This window comes from Loxodonta africana, chromosome 25, assembly GCF_030014295.1.
Source record: "Loxodonta africana isolate mLoxAfr1 chromosome 25, mLoxAfr1.hap2, whole genome shotgun sequence".
NCBI lineage: Eukaryota > Metazoa > Chordata > Mammalia > Proboscidea > Elephantidae > Loxodonta > Loxodonta africana.
In genome coordinates, this window is record NC_087366.1 from 11,599,108 (window position 1) to 11,619,896 (window position 20,789).

Sequence of the window (20,789 nt, forward strand, 5' to 3'; positions counted from 1 at the left end):
AGTTGTCAAGTGTTTGGCTGTTAACCAAAAGATTGGCAGTTAAAACCCACCAGCAGCTCCTCAGGAGAAAAATGTGGCAGTCAGCTTCCATAAAGATTATAGCCTTGGAAACCCTATGGGGCAGCTCTACTCTGTCCTATAGGGAGGCTATAAGTTGGAATTTGCTGGATGACAATGGGTTTAGTTTTTCTTTTTTTGGTTTTTTTAATTAAAAAACCTGTACTAAATGCCATATGGGTGTTCAGTGCAGTCTCAACTCTGAATGATCAAGTCCAATGTAAACCCTGGCTGGTGCTCAGCTAACAGTTCCCAGGCAGTTCTTTGTCTGGCCTCCTAGGGTTTTACCCTGTATATAAACAGTTTCACATTCACAAATGTCTCAATGATATCTCTAGGTGGAATCGTGAATTTTTTTCTTTATAAAGCCTTCTTCTCACTGGTATTCTTTCCAGCAATTTCTAGCTGTCTTATTATCTCTGAATGCCAATCTTCCTCTTCAATTAAAAAAACAAACAAACAAACAAATCTGTTGTGGTATCTTAGAGTTCCCCCAACTTATGACACTGTGTGGAATGTTAATCTAGACAAAAATTGAGGGGTTATAAGATTCACCTCATTTTTTTTTCCCCTGAGGTGCCTGTTCTTTTCTACTTTGTTGAGAACAGTTTTCATTAACGTATGATTAATTTTGTCAGATGATTAATTGGTATCTGTTGAGATGTTACATATATGTATGTTTTACTTTAGACTATTAATATGGTGAATTACATTGATAAGATTTTTGAATGTTGAACCAGCTAAATTCCTGGGATAAAACATATTTGATTGTTATGTATTATTCCTTTTGTATATATTGTTTGATTTTTATCTCCTCTGTTGAGGATTTTAACATCTTTGTTATTGAAGAATACTGCTCTATAGCTTTCTTTTCTTGTAATGCCTTGGCCAGGTCTTTGTATTAGTGTAATATTGGCCTTGTAACGTCAGTGGAGAAATGGTATCTCCTCTACTATTTTCTGTAAGAGATTCTATAGAATTGTCATCAGTCTTTTTTTTTTTTTTTTTAGTATTTGATAGAATTTACCCCTAAAACCATCTGGAGATGGAGTTTACTTTTCTGAAAGGCTTTTAACAATTCATTTACTTTCTTTAATAATGTTGGATAATTAAGGCCATATGTTTTATCTCGGCTGTGTTTTGGTAGTTAGCAACTTTCAAGAAATTGGCTCATTTTATCTAAGTTGTAAAATTTATGGGCTAACATTTGTTTGTAATATTATTTTATCATCATTTTAATGGCACTGACTCTGGGGTCTGTAATAATATCTCCTCTTTCACCTCTTTTATTCCTGATATTCATAATTTGTTTCTACATTCTATTTTGCTTTCCGTTTCTTTCTTTTCTTTGCTTGAGACATCTGATTTATCAGTTTTATTGATTTTGTCAAATAGCCAGGTTTGTATTTTTTATAGTATAGTTTTTTTATAATAATAGAAAATTGAGATATTACAGGAAAGAAAAAAATTAAACTTCTAAGGCCATCAATATAGCCTTTACATTCTCATAATTATTGTATGAAAATTCCTATTTCACTCATCATCTAAAACTATCTATGTATATAGATGGATATGTAGATAGGTAAAGAGAGAAAGAAAGAAAGAGAGAGGATTTTAAGGATTTAGCTCATGAGATTGTCGGGGAAGACAAGCCTGAAATTTGTAGGATAAGCCTGCAGACTGGAAACCCTGGCAGGACTTTATGCTCCAGTCTTGAGATAGAATTTCTTCTTTTCTGGGAAACCTCAGTTTTTGCTCATAAGGTCTTTAACTAATTGAATGAGACCCCCTGCCCCCATTATCAAGGGCAATTTCCTTTACTAATTCTAACTCTAGAAAGTAGCCACATTTACAAAATACCTTCACAGAAACATCTAGTTTCATGTTTGATTAAATAACTGAGTAGAATAGTATAGCTAAGTTTACATGTAAGACAAACCATTACAAGTAGATTGCGGTGCATGTATGTATATAAAATTTTCACATTTATATGTGTGTGTTTATAAGTGTGTGTATATATATATACACACACACATATAATATGAAAACCATTATAATATATTTATATATAGGAAAATTTTGTATTTTTATTGCAAATTTGAAAATAATACACCTAATGGTAAAATATTTAACTCTTGCTTTGTTAGTTATAAGGAAAAGCACTTTTTATATATGCTATCTGATATTTTAATAGTTAATATAAACTCTTTGAAAATGCTAAAAAAAACTATGAAAAAACTTTTCCCTATTTCCAAAGGTATCTGTGGCCAACTATGAACATTTTCAGGGATTATTTATTGGACACTGACTATGAACTGAAGCTAATTCTAGAGAATACAAAGGACATGGTGATTTACTTATTTTAAACTCTTTTGTTAAGATATAAAGCACATGACATAAAATTTACATTTAAAAAAAATTGCATGGTTCAGTTTTGCTCAAGTTTGTCTCAGAGTAGACAAATTGAGTCCACAAACTTGACATTTTTTTTCCTTCTATTGTTTCTGAAGGCATAATTGGAATAACAGTTGGCAGAATACCCATGTTGGTCTCCTGACTCACGGAATGAAGGCTATTATGTTAAGAAGGGCCAAGTAAAGTCCCTAGATTTGCAATTCTCTTCAAAATATTGAATAAAAGCAATATCACATTTCTTCAGGAATTGACAAGCTTAGTGTCACAATCGAATATGTTGAAGATGGAGGAGTGACAAGCCCCCATTGAGCTAGCCTATTTGGACATCAACAGATAAAAGGATAAACAAATTATGGTACATACACACAACGGAGTGCTACACAGTGATAAAGAACGATGAAGAAACTGCAAAGCATCTCACAACATGGATGAATCTGGATATTGCAGAGGCAGAGAGACCTTGGAGAATATCAGTGGGTTATCATGAATATCTCATGATAAAAAGTATCCCAAGTGTAGTTACTGTTCCAAATCAGTTCTCTTTACTAGAATAAACCTTTGTAGCCTCTAACATTGGGACTAAAGCTATTGACATGCTGATCTACAATCATGCTGGTTGGATGAATAAGTAAAAATGTTCAAATACCCCCTATGCTTTGATAACTTACCTGTGTCCCAAAAGATGGGAAATATTCCTCATTCCTATTTCCACAAACTCTAACAGTCATGGATCCAAGAGCCAGCAGAAACCACAATAAGTGTTCTAGGTATGAAAGGGCTAATACAGGAATTAAAGGCTTACACACATGTTAGAAAAGCTGGGAAAAGAAAGGAAAGGAAAGCTGACTTTGAGGACTAGGGAACCCAGCAACTAATTTCAGGGAAGTTATCAGAGATCTCAGCCAGAAGATCCAAGATCTGTCCTGGAAGTTGCTGCAATGCTAAAGAGTCTATGAGAAACTCTCACTAATTGTCTCTGAGACAATTAAGTCAAGCAGATTGTTCCCCATTGCTCTTTGAAATGATGCAATGAAATCTCCCATCTTCTCTTTTGTCTGGCTAGGACTGCCTCCAGAGACTAATGGCTTCCTCTGCTTGCCTTTCTTCCAAAGATCCCGCAAGTATCTATGATTGGCAAAATAATGTGGAAACATATAGGGAAAGGGATTTTTGGAAATGCAGAGCAGCTCTTAGAAGGATGTGTTGATGCTGCCAAGTTGACAGTAGCCAAAATGGCATAAACAGAAACCAAATTATTCCATTTTACAAATGAGGAAATAACACAGTAAAGTTAAGCAACTTGTCTAAGGTTAAACAAGTTGTCAGATTGATTCCAACTCTTGGTGACCCCATGTGTGTCAGAGAACTGTGGTTCATAGGGTTTTCAAAGGTTGGTTTTCTGGGAAGTAGGTCACCACTGAGGTATTTCTGGGTGTCTAAAGTAACACAACTATTAAACAGGAAAGCAAATTACTATTTATTTGTTTGTACCCTTCACAAGACTGTAAATTCCCCCAAAGCAGGGACTGTGTCCTGTTCACTGACGTTGGCTAAGGGACTAATATATTTATCTGGTATATGGTAAGCAGTAAATAAATATCTGCCAAATAATTTAGTGAATTCTGTAATATTAAAGAAAAAAATTAGAATGTTTTGTTTGTTTAAGAAACTTGCTTAAAAGTACTAAGGATTTTTCTCACTATAACTTCTCCTTAAATGAATTTTAGAGTTATTTCTGACATATACTAAAACTTCCAAATCTGTCCTCAGTCTTCTGAAGTTTCAAATGGGAAAGCGTGCCCCCGTGAATGATTTCTGTCTTTAGATCACTTCCAGCATTCCTCACTCTAAACTAGAAGTACTAGTAAAGTATTTTTTATTTCTGGATGTCTTACAATTTTTACTCTTGTGAACTTTTGTTTGTATATGGTGGATTAAAGTTGACTAGCCTCCCCTAAGTCTGTTATTGCTTATCTTTTCTTAAACAGCACTTATATTGCTTCAGAGTCCTCCAAGAACTCCTCAAGCTTCTTTCATATCTGTTTACATTTACAATGTGCCAATTAGGGGCTTCATTTCAAACTTAGCTGCTGATCTCAGCATGTTCCATTTAGGTGAATTTGTTGTTCCATCACATCTTAACAGGGAAAGAAATTAGAGATGCTTACTTTTTCTCTTTCTTTAAGTAACTTAGTTAGGAGAACCTGCTTTTGATTTCTTAAATAGGTGGTTTTCTTTTAAATGAATCACTTTGTACGTCTTAAAACTGTTTTATTTGATTTTCCTTTCAGGAGAATAAGTTGGGGTGAGAGGAGAAGAAGAGCATCTTTTGTTTTGTTCTATTTTCCAGCATTGCCTTGGTGGACTTCGTTAGCAATTTTATGGGCTATTGTTCATAAACATTCTGGAGAGACTAAAAAGATGGAAAAACTTAAAGTTATTACAGTTTAATACTTAAAGGTTAAAGATCCTTGTGCCTGTGTGGACAAGAATGGAGCAGTAGCAAGCTTACCCCTCGGCCAACCTTTAATTTCTGTGTTTGTTTTGGAGACCCGGTGATGTGCTGCCATTCTCTGATGTAACTACTGCCTTGTAAGCCAGACAGAGCAAACAGTATTTACCAACCACACTAAATTCCAGGAGGATATAGAGGCATGCACCAAAATGGTCAACTGCTATATTGACATTAATGGTTGGTTCTCTGTATGAAAGCTCTCATGTCTTAAGTTTTACCTTTCTACCAAAAATATTCCTATAACCCCTTTTCTTCTAACATTCCCATATCACTCCATTTATGAGGGCTAGTGAATTTTTTCTGGGTTCCCTTTTACTTTATTAACTAGACTAAACTTTTCATTGCATATGGCTGACTGCCATACAATTGGCCCTTCTCTCAATCAAATTCTCTTATACCAGCCACTCCCAAAATAGTTTGACGGTTGGGAGTAACTGAGGAGTACAAAAATAAAATAAATATACTGTAGTTGTACTATGTTTTTATGAAATTCTCCAAATGAATCTGTTTCTTACCTAGATTTGGAATCACTATTATTTTTGTTAGTGTTGGTTGATGTTGTTATTGTTGAAATCATACCTTTTACTTTATTGGTTTGTTTTTGTACAGGAACAAATGCACTCTTAATTTTTTATGCTTTTTGCTATTTCAGTAAATATTGAGAGGTGACAGCCAAGTAAATCTTTGAGCTCAGATTGTTTATACTGAAGAGGAAGTTATCAATTTTAATAGCTTATCAGTTGCTTCTATTTATCAGTAAGCATAGGTAGCCTTGCTCTCTCCTGACTATAGTTATACTATTCTTTAATTTTGTTTGCTATATCAATTATTTCATATCATTCATTATAATCTTAAATGATAAAGATGATAAAGTAGGATGTTAATATTTTACATAGAAATTACTCCAGATATATTTTATTGTGACAGATAGTTTGAGTTAACTTAGGAGTAAGTGTTTATTCTGTGTATGTTGCTGTTGTTAGCTGTCATTTGATCAGTCTTCAAATCCCGGTGACCCCATGTGACCATTGTGGTTCACAGTGTTTTCAGTGGCTGATTTGTGGAAGTAGGTTGCCAGAGCTTTCTCTCCAGCCTGCCTTAGTCTGGGAACTCTACTAAAACCTGTTAAGCATCATAGCAACATACAAATCTCTACTGACAGTTGGGTGGTGGTTGGGTTTCAGGTGCATTGGCTGAGAATCAAACCTGGGTCTCCTGCACGGAAGATGAGAAGTCTACTATTGAATCATCACTGATCTCCCCCCATTCTTTCTGTAGAAGATGGATGAAATCAGAAATATCGAGAACTTTTTTGGCTTCCTATTAAGATATTCCTGTATTTTCTTATGAATTTGTTGTGATGTTAATTCATTTTCAGCAGGAAATTATCTTGTATCCTGAAATAAATCTTACTTAGTTGGAATTAAGTATTTTTGCACTTTTGTAATTTAATCTAATTATTTTGTCTTGTGAACAGAGGATGATCTGAATGATCTGTGGTGTTAATGAAATTATGTATAGTTTGACAACATATTTTATAAAATTTAAGTTTTAGAGATACTTTAAAATGAATGTGGTCTCTGTATATTTAGAAAAGCACACATGCTGTTTCTTTGTATTTCCATTTCTTTCTTAATTAAATCTCTTATTTTTATTTTAGTGTCTCATGTCTATTTTATATTTCAAAGACTGGAAGAAGTGTGTAAAAATCTACTATATCAATTGCATTTCTAGTCTTTTAAAGTGTATTTGTAAACATTTTTGTTTCATATACTTTGTTAACGATGTCTATATTTTTTTCTGAGTTATACTTTTACTAATATAATATGTGATGCTTTAATGTCTATTGTATTTGAAAGAACATTTTTCTATTCTTATTTTAAGATTTTTTGTTAAACTATAAATAAATATTTACTGTATGAGTATTTCTTGAATATTTACTATGGTCCAGGTACATGTACAAATATGAGAGAAAAGTGACCTAGGAAGAGGGAATAGCTCGAGCCCGTTCCAGGAACTGACGGTCAGCGAGGTCAGGAAAAGGTATAAGTTATGCAATCAAATATTAGCCAGGAACCAAATCTGTGATGGCTTGGAGGTTTGGGTGTTTTACAAGCTGCCATGGTAACACAATGAAGGCTGTAAGAATGAAATGAGATATATGATTGATACATTTGGAGAATCATTTTAGGATGTCCCAAAGAGCAAGTAAGAACAATTATAATCCAAATATGATGGTCCAGGTAAGATGTCATAACAGTGGCTTTGGGGGAGGGATATAACAATGAAGAATATGGAGAGAAATAAACAAATATGAGAAATGTTTGAAGAAAAACAGTTTTTTTTAAAAAAATTAGGTATGGTAGATGAGGGAAAGACAAAGCTAGGAATTTATTTGAGCTTCTGCAAACATATGGAGCCATTTTGGGATGGGTAAACTAGGATTTAAAAAAAAAAAAGTTGCCGTCCAGTCGATCTGACTCATAACAATACTATAGGACAGAGTAGAACTGCCCCATAGGGTTTCAAAGGAGTGCCTGTTGTATTTGAACTGCTGACCTTTTGGTTAGGAGCTGTAGCTCTTAACCACTACACCACTAGGGTTTCCAACTAGGATTAGTAATGGGTTTATTTGGAAGATGGGGGGGGGGAATCAAGAGCCATAATTAATCTATATTAATTTGGGATGTCAGGTAGGCATATGATATGTGGGTGTAGAGCCCAAGGAAGAGGTCTTAATTTATGAGTAATTTGTATATAAATAATGTATAAAATTGTGCCGCCATAAACATAAGACTAGAATAGAAAGCTTAGGACCAAGTCAAGAGTCATGGGTAATAATAATATAAACAGTGGAATGCAGAAACATTTACTGGGTGCTAATTTTTCATCAGGCAATATAAGTACTTACATGTTAGCATCTGATTTAATCTTTCCAAAAAATGAAATGACATCTGTATAATTATTATACTTATTTTACAAATAAGAAAATCCAGGCATAAAAAAGTTAATAACTTGACAAAGATCACACTAAAAGACTGTATTGGAGCCAGCATTTGAAATCTGCAAGTATGATTCCAGGGCCCATATTCTCTTGCATTGCAACAAACTATCTCCATACAAACTAACACATATGAAAACAAAACCAAATCCACTGCTTTCAAGTCTATTCTGACTCATAGCGACCCTGTAAGGACAGAGTAGGATTGCGCCATAGGGTTTTTAAGGCTGTAAATCTTTACAAAAGAAGACTGCCACATCTTTCTCCCATGCAGCAGCTGGTGGGTTCCAGCCATCAATCTATTGGTCAGCAGCTGAGCACTTTAACCGCTGTGCCACCAGGGCTTATATATATATACACATACAGGAAAATAAATATATATGTATGTATACACCGTTCTTAAAAAAATAAGAAAACATTATTTTTACAGAGGGACAGAGAATTAAGGGGCTTGCAATGATTAGATAATTTAGGCATTTTCCTTACTATCCAGGAACTGAGATTCTAGAGTGAAAGACAAATAAATGCATATACAGTAAATTATAGGTGCTATAAAACCAAAAACCAAATTCATTGTCATCAGGTTGATTCTGACTCACAGCTACCCTATAGGACTGAGTAGACCTGCCCCATAGAGTTTCCAAGGAGCACCTGGTGGTTTTGCACTGCCAACCTTTTGGTTAGCAGCTGTAGCTCTTAACCACTACACCATTAGGGTTTCCAGAGATGCTAAGCACCTATAATTTACTACAGATACATTTATTTATTTTTGATACGTTTTCTCATTTTTTTAAAGTATATATATATGTGCTATGAGCAAGGTATGGAGCCCTGGTGGAGCTGTAAAGCGCTTGGCTATTAACCGAAAGGTCAACAGTTCTAATCCACCAGCTGCCCCTTGGAAACCCTATGGAAGTTCCACTCTGTTCTATAAGGTAGCTATGGGTTGAAATCAACTTGACGGCAACAGGTTTCAGGTTTTATGAGCGAGCTATAAAGAGTGCTATGAGAACTTACAGTAGGGACTTCTAAATCCTCTGGGGGTGGTAGATGGAGAACTTGATACTTGAGCTAAGCATTGTTGGATGGATGAATAAGAAATACATATATACGTAAGCATATATAAAACCCAAAACCAAACCCAGTGCCGTCGAGTCCATTCCAACTCATAGCGAACCTATAGGACAGAGTAGAACTGTCCCATAGAATTTCCAAGAAGCACCTGGTGGATTCGAACTGCTGACCCTTTGGTTCGCAGCTGTAGCACTTAACCACTACGCCACCAGGGTTTCCAAGCATATACATATGTGTAAAAGTTTGTTACACGTATGTTACATATATGTGTATATAAACACAAAAAGTATCTCTGCCCATCTTCTACAGAGATGATAAATTTTCCAATCCTGTTGACATCTGGAACCTACTATATTCATGACTTCACAATATATTTCTTCCTCCAAGAAGGATGTAGAAGATGTTTAATTTCAAAATTTTTTGAACTAAATTAAAACTTCTTTGGAATAATTTTAAGATATAAAAAGCTGTAATGTCAGTGGAGTGGTTTCCTTAAATTTAGATGATTCATGTAGATGTTGACATAATATAGCAGACACAGGCATATTATGGGAATATAGCTGGTTTCCTTCTCTTATTAGAAATTTAACCTTATTTTCTATATTTACAAATTTTTGGTTAAGCAAAAACATTTAAATGTTTATTAACTTAGAAGAACGGTATCATGGGACATTAACAATGGGTTTTTTTTGTTTGTTTTTTTTTTTTTGCTGTATCATTATAATTGAACGTCATTTAAAGAATGTATTAAAAGATGTTTGGTGTAATTGAAAAGGATATTAAAAAGTCTGCATGCATTTCATAGCATGTGTCTTGTGTATCTTATACTAGGATAGATGGTCACAGCCCTATTTTAGTTTTTATTGTCTGGGATTTAAACTTCGTAATTAGTGCTTACACTTTCCAGCATAGGAATAAGAGCCCTAGATTAAAGAATATGCCAGCATTTTTATCAAGAAAGAGTCAGCATATTCCTGAATATTTTAAAGTATAATTTAGTAGGAAGCATACATGTAACTTTTGAGATGTCTTTGAAATAACAAATATCTCAGAAGATTCATGATTTATTTTATACTTTTTGGGATTCTTGTGGTTAATTTTATGGTCAAATTATAATTTGTAAAAATAATTCTCAATGTGCATGCTAAGAAGGTCACAGTAAAGAGTCTATGGTTAAAAATTCTTATAAAAAGAGTGATGCGCTCACCGAACTAGACAAGTATTAAAAGTTTTTGAACAAATTGATCACTGTTTTTCAGACCAAATATATATATTTAGACAATTATCATTTTTCCTAAATAACTTTAGATCAAACAACTAACTGAACATTTGCTCTCTCCCACACTTGGGCCAGAATTGGTTAAGATGCACAACACACTTAGCAATTAAATTTTCAAATGAACAAATAGAGAATCCAAGATGCTGTCATGGATTGAATTATGTCCCCCCAAAAACGCGTGTGTCAATTTGGCTGTGCCATGATTCCTGGCATTGTGTGATTTTCCTATAGGTTGTAAATTCTGTCTAAGAAGTTAATGAGGCAGGATTAGAGGCAGTTATGTTAATGAGGCAGGATTCAACCTACAAGATGGGATTCTGTCTTGAGGCAATCTCTTGAAATATAAAAGAGAGAAGCCAGCAGAGAGACAGGGGACCTCATACCACCAAGAAAGCAGTGCCAGGAGTAGAGAGCGTCCTTTGGACACCGTGTCCCTGCTCAGACAAGCTCCTACTCTGGGGGAAGATTGATGAGAAGACCGACAGGGAGAGGAAGCCTAGCCCTGGAGCTGACACCCTGAACTTGGACTTTTAGCTTACTCTACTGTGAGAAAATAAATTTCCCTTTGTTAAAGCTATCCACTTGTGGTATTTCTGTTATAGCAGCACTAGATAACTAAGACAGATGCTAATTTAATTTTCTCTTGTATAGAAAGAGAAGTAAACTGCAGAGTGAAGAATAATGACAGAGACTTGAAAATGTTTATGACAGTTTCCATCTGGCTAAGCAAAGATCCATTATAAAGTAATAATATAATTTTTAACTGGAAAATAAAATGCCAGACATAACATAAAACTTAAAAGGATGATTTTTCCTTTTACAGAATATATTTCACAAATGACTAAAAAGTATCACAATTACTGTAAAAGGATTTCTGAACCCAGTCTTTTTTGCTGCAAAATGTATTATTTTAATGCAAATTACCTTGTACATGATCAGCAAATAGGGAATGATATTAGTATAATGCAGAAGTTGAATTGTCTTAAATGTAATACTTTCAGATTTGTTAATACTTTGACTTTTTAGAAAACAAGCCCTTTCACAAGGAAAAAGGAAGTGTAAGTAAGTAATGTCAAAACCCGAAGAAAAAGCTAAATTCCTACAGAATTGCCTTTGTAGTGGAAATAGTAGCTGATTTACAGCTTTAGGAACTTCTCTGTTTCTACCATATTGCATTATTTCAGCATACAGAGTGAATGAATAGGTATGGTGAAACGATACAACCCTGACACACATCTTTCCTGACTTTAAACCATGCAGTATCCCTTTGTTGTATTCCAAGGACTGCTTCTTGATCTATCCACAGGTTCCTCATGAGCACAATTAAGTGTTCTGGAATTCCCTGTCAACACAATGTTATCCATAATTTGTTATGATCCACACAGTCAAATGCCTTTGCAGAGTCAATGAAACACAAGGAGACATCTTTCTGGTATTCTCTACTCTTGGCCAGGATCCTTCTGATGTCAGCAATGATATCCCTGATCCCATGTCTTCTTCTGTATCTGGCCTGAATTTCTGGTAGTTCCCCGTTGATATGCTGCTGCAGCCGCTTTTGAATGAATAAGAAAGACTGAAGAAAAATTGGTGCCTTTGAATTGTGGTGTTGGAGAAGAATATTAAATATACCATGGACTTCCATAAAAATGAGCAAATTTTCTTAAAAGAAGTACGGCCAGAATGCTCCTTAGAAGCAAGGATGGGGCGACTACATCTCCCGTATTTTGTAGATGTTATCAGGAGGATCAGACCCTGGAGAAGGGCATCATGCTTGGTAAAGCACAGGATCAACAAAAAAGAGGAAGGCTCTCAAGGAGACGGATTGACACAGTGGCTGCAACAACAGGCTTAAGCATAGCAACAATTGTAAGGGTGGTTGTGGACCTGGCAGTGCTTCATTCTGTTGTACATGGGGTTTCTATGAGTCAGAATCAACTCCACGGCACCTAACAACAACGTTATTTTAGGAAACTGAGAACACAGATAAAAAAAAACATAGACTTTTTCTCCATCTTAAAAAAGAAATGATGTAGAGTACATTTTGTTGTTAGATGTTGTTGAGTCCTTTCTGACTCATGGAGACCTTCCATATAACAAGAGAAATGTTGCCCAGTCTTGCTTCATCTTCATAATCTTTGAAATGTTTGAGCTCCTTATTTTGACTATTGTGTCAATCCATCTCATTGAGGTTTTCACTGACACTTTACAAAACATGTCCTTCTTCAGCAATTGGTCTTTCTTGATGATTTGTCCAAAGTAAGCAAGATGAACTTTTGTCTTCCTCGCATCTAAGGAGCATTCTGGTTGTGTTTCTTCTAAAGCCATTTGTTTATTCTCTTGACAGTACATGTTACGTTCAACATTCTCAGCTAACATTACAGTTTCAATGCATCGGTTTTTCTCATCTTTCTTTTTTACTGTTCAACTTTCTCATGAATACGATTTGATTGAAAAGAACGTGGTTTGTGTCAGGCTCACCTTAGTCATTAAAGTGACACCTCTGCCCTTTAGAACTTTAAAGAGGTCTTTTGCAACAAATTTGCCTAGTGCAATAAGTTGTTAGATTTCTTGATTATTGCTTCTATGGGCATTGACTGTTGATCCAAGTAGAATGAAGTCATTCTAAGTTTTTTCCACTTATCATGATATAGTTTACTAGTCCAGTGGTAAGGATTTTCATTTTGTTTATGTTCAGAAGTAATCCATACTGAAAGCTGTTGTAGTTTTTGACGTTCATCAATGTTTCAAGTCTTCTTCATTTTTGGCAAGCTGTATCATCTGAATATCACAGGTTGTTAATGAGTCTTCCTCTAATCCTGACTCCATGTTCTTCTTCATATAGTCCAGTTTCTCAGATTATTTGTTCAGATTGAACAAGTAAGGTGAAATGATACAACCTGGCTGCACAACTTTTCCAATTTTAAAACACACAGTTTCCAGTGTTCAATCTGAAGAACTGCCTCATGATCAATGTACAAGTTCCACATGAGCGTAATTAAGTGTTCTGGACTTTCCATCTGTACAATCAAATCCCATCATTTAGTCCATAGTTAAATGCCTTCACATAGTTGATAAAACACAGGTAAACATCTTTCTGGTAATCTCTGCTTTTGGCCAAGATTCACCTGATGTCAGTGATGACATCCTTCATTCCATTTCCTTTTCTGAATCTGGATTAAATTTCTGGCAGTTCCCTGTCAATATAAGGGCAGCCATTTTTAAATTATCTTCAGCAAAATTCTGCTCACACATGATAGTAATGAGGTTGTTAGAAAATTTCTGCATTCTATTGGATCACCTTTCTTTGAAATGGACATAGATATGTGTCTCTTCTAGTCAGTTGGCCATGTAGCTTTCTTCCAAATTTCTTGACACAGACAAGAGAATGCTTCCAGCGTTGCATCCCTTTTATGATGGTATTCCATCAATTCCTGGAGTCTTATTTTTCACCAATGCCTTCAGTGCAGCACAAACTTCTTCCTTCAGTACCAGTAGTTCTTATCATATGTTACCTCCTGATATATGGTTGAATGTTGATCAACTTTATTTGGTAGAGTGAGTCTGTGTATTATTCCTTCCCTCTTCTATTAATGCTCTTTGCATTGTTCAATTTTGGGAGCATAGGATCCTTCATTATTGCAACTTGAGTCTTGAATTTTCTCTTCAGTTCTTTCTGCTTGAGAAACTCAGATTGTATTTTTCTCTTTTGATTTTCTAACTCCCAGCCTTTGCACATTCCATTACAATACTTTACCTCATCTTGTTGCCTCACCCTTTGAAATCTTTTGTTCAACTCTTTTACATCATTATTTCTTTCATTAATTTTAGCTACTCTTCACATTAGAGCAAGTTTAAGGGTCTCTTCTGACATTCATTTTGGTCTTTTTCATCTTTCCAGTCTTTTCTGTCTTTCCTCTCTTTTTAATGATCTTTCACTTTCTTCACGTGTGGTGCCCTTAATGTCATCTCACAACTTCTCTAGTTTTCAGTCATTAATGTTCAGTGCATAAATCTATTCTTGAGATGGTTTCTAAATCAGGCAGTATATTGAAGGGGACTCTTTGGCTCTTGTGAATTTGCTTCAATTTTCTTCGGCTTCTACCTGAACTTGCACATGGACAATTGATGGTTTGTTCTACAAGTGGCCCCTGGCTTTCATTTGACTGATGACATTGAGCTTCTTCTTCACCATTTTCCACAGGTTTAGTTAATTTGATTCCCATGTAATCCATGCAGTGAAGTCCACTTATATAGTAGTCAATTGTGTTGCTGAAAGTATTTCAAATGAATATGTCATTGCCCTTCCAGAATTCTGTCTTATGATCTCCAGAGTCACTTCTATTAGCAAAGTCATATTTTCCAGCTACTGTTCTTTCTTCTTTGTTTCCAACTTTTGTGTACTAATCACCAGTAATTATCAACTAATGTGTTTTGATTGTACTTTTGATCAATTTCAGACTGCAGTGGTTCATGCCAATCTTCAATTTCTTCATGTTTAGGATTTTTGTGGTTGGTGGGTAAATTTGAATAATTATCATATTGACTCGTCTTTTTTGTAGACATATGGATATTAATTTATCTTTGACAGCATTGTATTTCAGAATAGATCTCAAAATGTTATTTTTAGCTATGAATGCATTTCTCCTCAGTTTGTCATTTTCAGCATGGTAGACTATATGATTGTTGTGTTCAAATGGCCAACACCAGTCCATTGTAGGTCACTAAGGCCTAGGATATCAGTCTTCAAGTGTTCCATTTTATTTTTGACAACTTCTAATTTTCCTTGATTCTTACTTTATATATTCCACATTCCAATCCCTAATGAATGATTGCAGCTCTTATTTCTCATTTTGAGTTTTACCACACCAGCAAATGACGGTCCCAAAAACCTTACTCCAAATGTGTCACTAAGGTCAACTTTACTTTAAAGAGGCAACTCTTCTTCAGTCATATTTTGAGTACCTGCCAACCTGAAGGGCTCATTTGCCAGCACTGTATTGGGCAATATTCTGTTACTATCCATAAAGCTTTCATTGCCTAATTTTCAGAAGAAGACTTTCAGACTTTTCTGCCTAGTTGTCTTATTCTGGAAGCCCTGCTGCAACCAGTCCATCATGGGTGACCCTGCTAGTATTTAAAATATTGGCGGCATAGCTTCCAGCATCACAGCAACACACAGGACATCAAAGTACTATACACTGACAGATAGGTGGTTGGAAGAGCACATACACAGAATACAATAGATTAAAATTTTGGTGAAACTCCTCTCTCTTGGAAGGAGAGCTCACAACTGATGAAGGAAGCAGAGCTCCAGATTTCAAGACTACAAAGAATGTGATGCAGGGTGTGAATGTCAACAGGGTTTACTGTGCAACTGTTTTTATTTGGATTGTATTTTGTTACTTTAGGACTCTCGTTATAAAGTTTCATGAATTTTACATGGTCTGCTTCTAACTTTATCTTTTCATAGGCGTTGCTATTTTAGTGTGTAATTTTGCAAATTGTGAGGTTATTCAGGAGTGTCTATACAGTGTTATAGCAAAATTCCTGGATATGATACTTTGTCAGGGGCTGAAAAATGGGAAAACCAGTGCTACTTTTTATAAGGTGTCAATATGTCTACGCTAACTGCAGGTTTTCTTTCTCAATCTTCACCAATTTCTCTTTGAATATGCCATGCTTCTTTGGTCTCAATGTCTTTGCAGTTGATGTTCTCTCTGCTGGGAACATACCACTGACCGCCATCCCCACTACTTTCACCTGGCTAAAACTTTGAACCCATAGTGTCATATTAAATGAAACTTTCTTAAAGTACTTTCCACCATCTTAAATTTTTTTTATATATATATAGGGTTTATGAGTTGGAGTCGACCCAATGGCAGTGGGTTTTGTTTGGTTTTGGTTTATAACAAAGAATGCAATCCAATTCACTCTGGAATCAGATTCCTTGTGTAAAGCCTAGCTCTACCACTTATGTGTGACATTAGTCAGGTAAGACACTTTTCTCTGCCCTAATTTTCTCATATGTAAAATGAGGGATACTAATGGTAACTACCTGGAATTATTGCTGTGGATATTAACTAATTTACTGCATGTAAACCATGTAAACAGCCCGCCTGACCCAAATAAAACACTCAAAAAGTTTTAGCTTTAGTATTAGTGTTATTAGAGTTGAGATGTTATTAGTCACCCTTTTTCATTTTATCCTGAATGCACACACAAGGTATTCTGGATGAAAGACAGATTTCTTATTACATCACAGTAAATGATAAGTATGTTTTACGTACGCACCTGTGTACTTGTCTTTACCCCAAAGGTGACATTGTGAAAGATAATGGGAATTTTCCTATGTGTGACTGGAAACTCCATAGGCAAGAGGCAAGGATGAATGATTTTCCTCTGCTTATAAAGTAGAAGGAAGCAGCTGTACTTATCCCTAACTGAAAGAGTCTCCTTTTTACTCCAACTCTTAGGTTTTAAAATCTCTCCAGGAGCCAAATCTCCCCCTGGGCATCTTACCTTTTAAAATCTAGAGTTATCTCCAAGCCTCTGAGCCTTATTCATTCTTGAAATGTAAATACCTAGGAAAACAATAGTCTATCTTCCCAGGCACCTAGTGGAGACCTAGTATAGAATTGTAGCCATTTGGACTTCTTTAAGATAAGAGAAATTTTACTATCATTTCAGGTCAGAGCAACTGAAAATAGACAAATACTTGCTCTTGGTTCCAGGAAGAGAGGATTTTTTATAGGAACATTTGGAAATGTAGGGAAGTCTAATTTCTCCCAAATTATTGTGAGCATGCATTCCTATTGTATGCTTTCACAGCAGACTTTAGTTCTATGACATTTAAAACTATTGTAATTTTAAGATTATGTTGATTATGTGTATAAAATATAGGATTGTAAACTCCATGATGGCAAAGACCATGGACTATTTTGTTCACTCGTTTTTCTTTGGTAATCAATTCAGTGGCTGTCACAGTAAACACATGGCTACCATATATCTTAGGCCATGTACTATCTTGATTGTACAAGTCAATGTTTCATAGCTGAAGTCGAAAATTGATGCTTCTTAAAAAAAAAAAAATGGACTGTTAAATATTTTTGCCTAGGCAAATGATCACAATGACTGTCACTAATATATATATTTTAATGGTACTAAATATATTCACAATATATTCAATTGAATACTTAGCAGGAATTTATAGAGATTTTCATCAAAGACTCAAGGGGTTAAATTTTCCCCTAATTGCTCTGTATTGTTAAATCTATTAAAATATACAAAGTATCAGTCTAATTCACTATTGTACTCTAGCATACAGTTCAATAGTTGACATTTAGTTGTTTAGTAAATTATTCTGAATGAATGAACTAATGAATAAGTAAATACAGTCAGTACTTGTGGAAATTCCCTTTCTAATGTTGAGAAAAAAAACTGAATAACATGTTTAGCGAATCAAACTAATCGTAGGGCTCAACCACATCTGATAGTTATGTAAACTGAGTAAAAGAAAGAAGGAAAAGTCACAACTCAGTCAACAAATTAATGAGGGTTGTGGAAATGCATATTTTCTCAATTCACAGCATATTTAATGTATATTTTCACTTTGTGTTTAATTTAGAATCTTGTGAGTGCATTTCTCTATTTAATTGGCCATATACACATCGATCACTAATGCATTCATAATTCATTGGAAGCACAAGAACACTGGATTTTCTTTCTCAAAAGATCAGATAGGGAAGACTGAGATCTATAAACCTCCAGAAAGTTCATCCTACTTTTTATGCTTAAATACTATCTGAACATAAAGTTTCAACCCTTCTCAAAGAATATGAAGTTCAGTAAATCTGTAAGGCAGGGTTGTTATTTTATGTAACCTACTCTGAGATTTGCAGGAATTACTGTTAAAACAGCAAAAAGCACTTGTAAAGTATCTGAAATTATTTTTCACTCAGTGCTATGTATTTCTTTATTTAACTGTGACAGTGCACCGTTTGTATAAACATATTTATGACTGTGTCACTTCAAATCAAGCACCTTGGGACGATGAGAAAATATAATCTAGTTGGCAAAGAATTTCATCTGATTTTCAAGAGACTCTGCCCTGCTTTGATGGCTCAGAAAACACTATCAGAACTTTGTTACCTGCACATCATTGTACCTCATGAGACATCAGTTATTGTAATAGAACTGCCGGAGGCTTCTTGTATTTTAATTCTTTGTGAAACACCTAAATAAAGGGATGGTTAGTGTACTTGAAGTTTAAAAAAAAAAAAAAAATTAAAGTTTAGTACTTGTTAATTATCATTTCCAGGAAAATAATGTTAATATAACAGAAATAATCCTGGCAGCTATGTTTATGTTGGCCTAAGATGAATGTTGACATAGATATTCAAAAGGGACGGGTTCGAGCCTCAGATATTTTGGTTAGGAAGCAAGTGTTTAACCACTGCACCACCAAGGTTCCTTTTTCTCTCCTTAGGAGATACTATATTTTTTTACTTAGCCAAAGAATATTCTAGAGCCAAAGCAGCAATTTGTTGCTTTATGTATTATATATTACAGGTTGTATGGAAATTATATAATTCTAAGTTACTTGATTTACATTTTTAATAGTGCCAAAGTGTTCCAAATTATGAAGTGTTTCTATAGAATTAGCACAAAATATGCTTTTTTCATGAAATGGTCTCAATATATAATTACATGTAACTTCAGAAATTACACATATATTTTATATCTATCTATTTGCATAATGCATGTTTTCTATGTCATTTGTACTTAAAATTCACCCCCTTCTGATCATGAGTTTCTAGAGACTGATTCCCTGTCTTCCTGTACAGTCTGTATTTCCTCAGCTGCTCTTCCATACCCTGGTTGGCAATCCAGTGAATTTTATTCTAGAGTCTGTCCTATCAGCAAGATGGGAACATTCTGAGAAAGGCATATTCAACATGAAGAAGAATAGTATCTGAAGATCAGATTCAGAGAAAATAAAGCAATGAACTATTACTAGCCATGATTGGAGTTGTATAATCATTTTAAGGTAATATTTTGCATAATCTATGTTAGATTTTTTGTGTAAGCCCTTGCTCTGACAATTTCTCACATCCTTTCATAGTTTGCTTGGTATTTGACCATTCTGTCTCTCACATTGGCCTTTTGTGTCTATTGTAAATATAGAATCATTGAGCTATAGAGCTAAAAGGAAAAAAAAGAACATCCTAGAATGAATCTTTCTTATTTGAGATGAGGGTAACTAGTCCCTCACACAATTATAGATAATATCATCTACCTGCTACTGTCCATACGTATCTTACATTTCTCTACCTTAATTTATGCTTTACTTTCACTTGAATACCCTTTCTTTCATTCCATTTTTAAAATGCTTACCCATTCCTTAATGACAAATTGTTTTTCCTATTAGTATACATTTCATCTCATCTTGTGGACAAAAACTCATAGCAGCTCAACTAATCCTTACAATAAGAACTTTTTAATATAAACTTGTTGATTAATGGTTTGAAATAGACCACTATAAACTTATTTCAAATATATATTTGTTTAAAACAAAGCAACTTTCATTCCAACGTAAAGCAAGGACTACATGCTTCATGTTGTAAGTACAGAGAGTTCAGAAAAGTATAACAAATAAATAAAATTTTACATGACAATACCATCCAGAAACATCTTTTATAGTTGGAAAAATATAAAAAGAACATCTTTAGATAATTTATTCTACTATATGTATTTTTTGAATAGTAGGTTCAATTGACTCCACTTTTTAATCTTTTATTACTTTTATAATTGTTTTTCCTTTTCATTAAAAAATAGTGTCTTCACATTTTCAACCTTAAGAAATCCAATACAAATTACTAGAATTTTATTTACAAAAACTTTTGTCACAATATATTCAAAGTTTTGGAACTTGAACTACATGCTATGCCATTTCACTGAAATATATAAGGTGCCATGTGTTGATCACATGTTTCCTTTATTAAAAGAAATTTGCATTTACTAGACACTGTCTAGGAACAGGGACTACATTAGTGAACAATTTGGACAAAGACCCTGCTCTTCTGAAGTTTAAGATGTGATAAAAGAGACAGCTAATAAACAAATACAGAGATGATCTAGTTTAAATAATAAACCATAAAATGAAAAAAAAATGCAGACTAAGGGGCTAGGTTACCTGTGGAAAATTATCTAAAGAGATAGTGTATGAATACAGACTTGAGTCATTAGTAGAAACTAGACACACTGATGCACTCTATGAGATGATGTATGTATTATGTTATTTCAGCAACAAAACAATTTTACAAAGTAGATATTATCTTTATACAGTTGAGTAAATGATGCTCAGAGAAATTAAGTGCCTTGCACAAGACCAGGCAAAGAGAAAATGGAATAGGCAGGATTTGAGTGGAGGTTTAACTGATAGTAAAGTC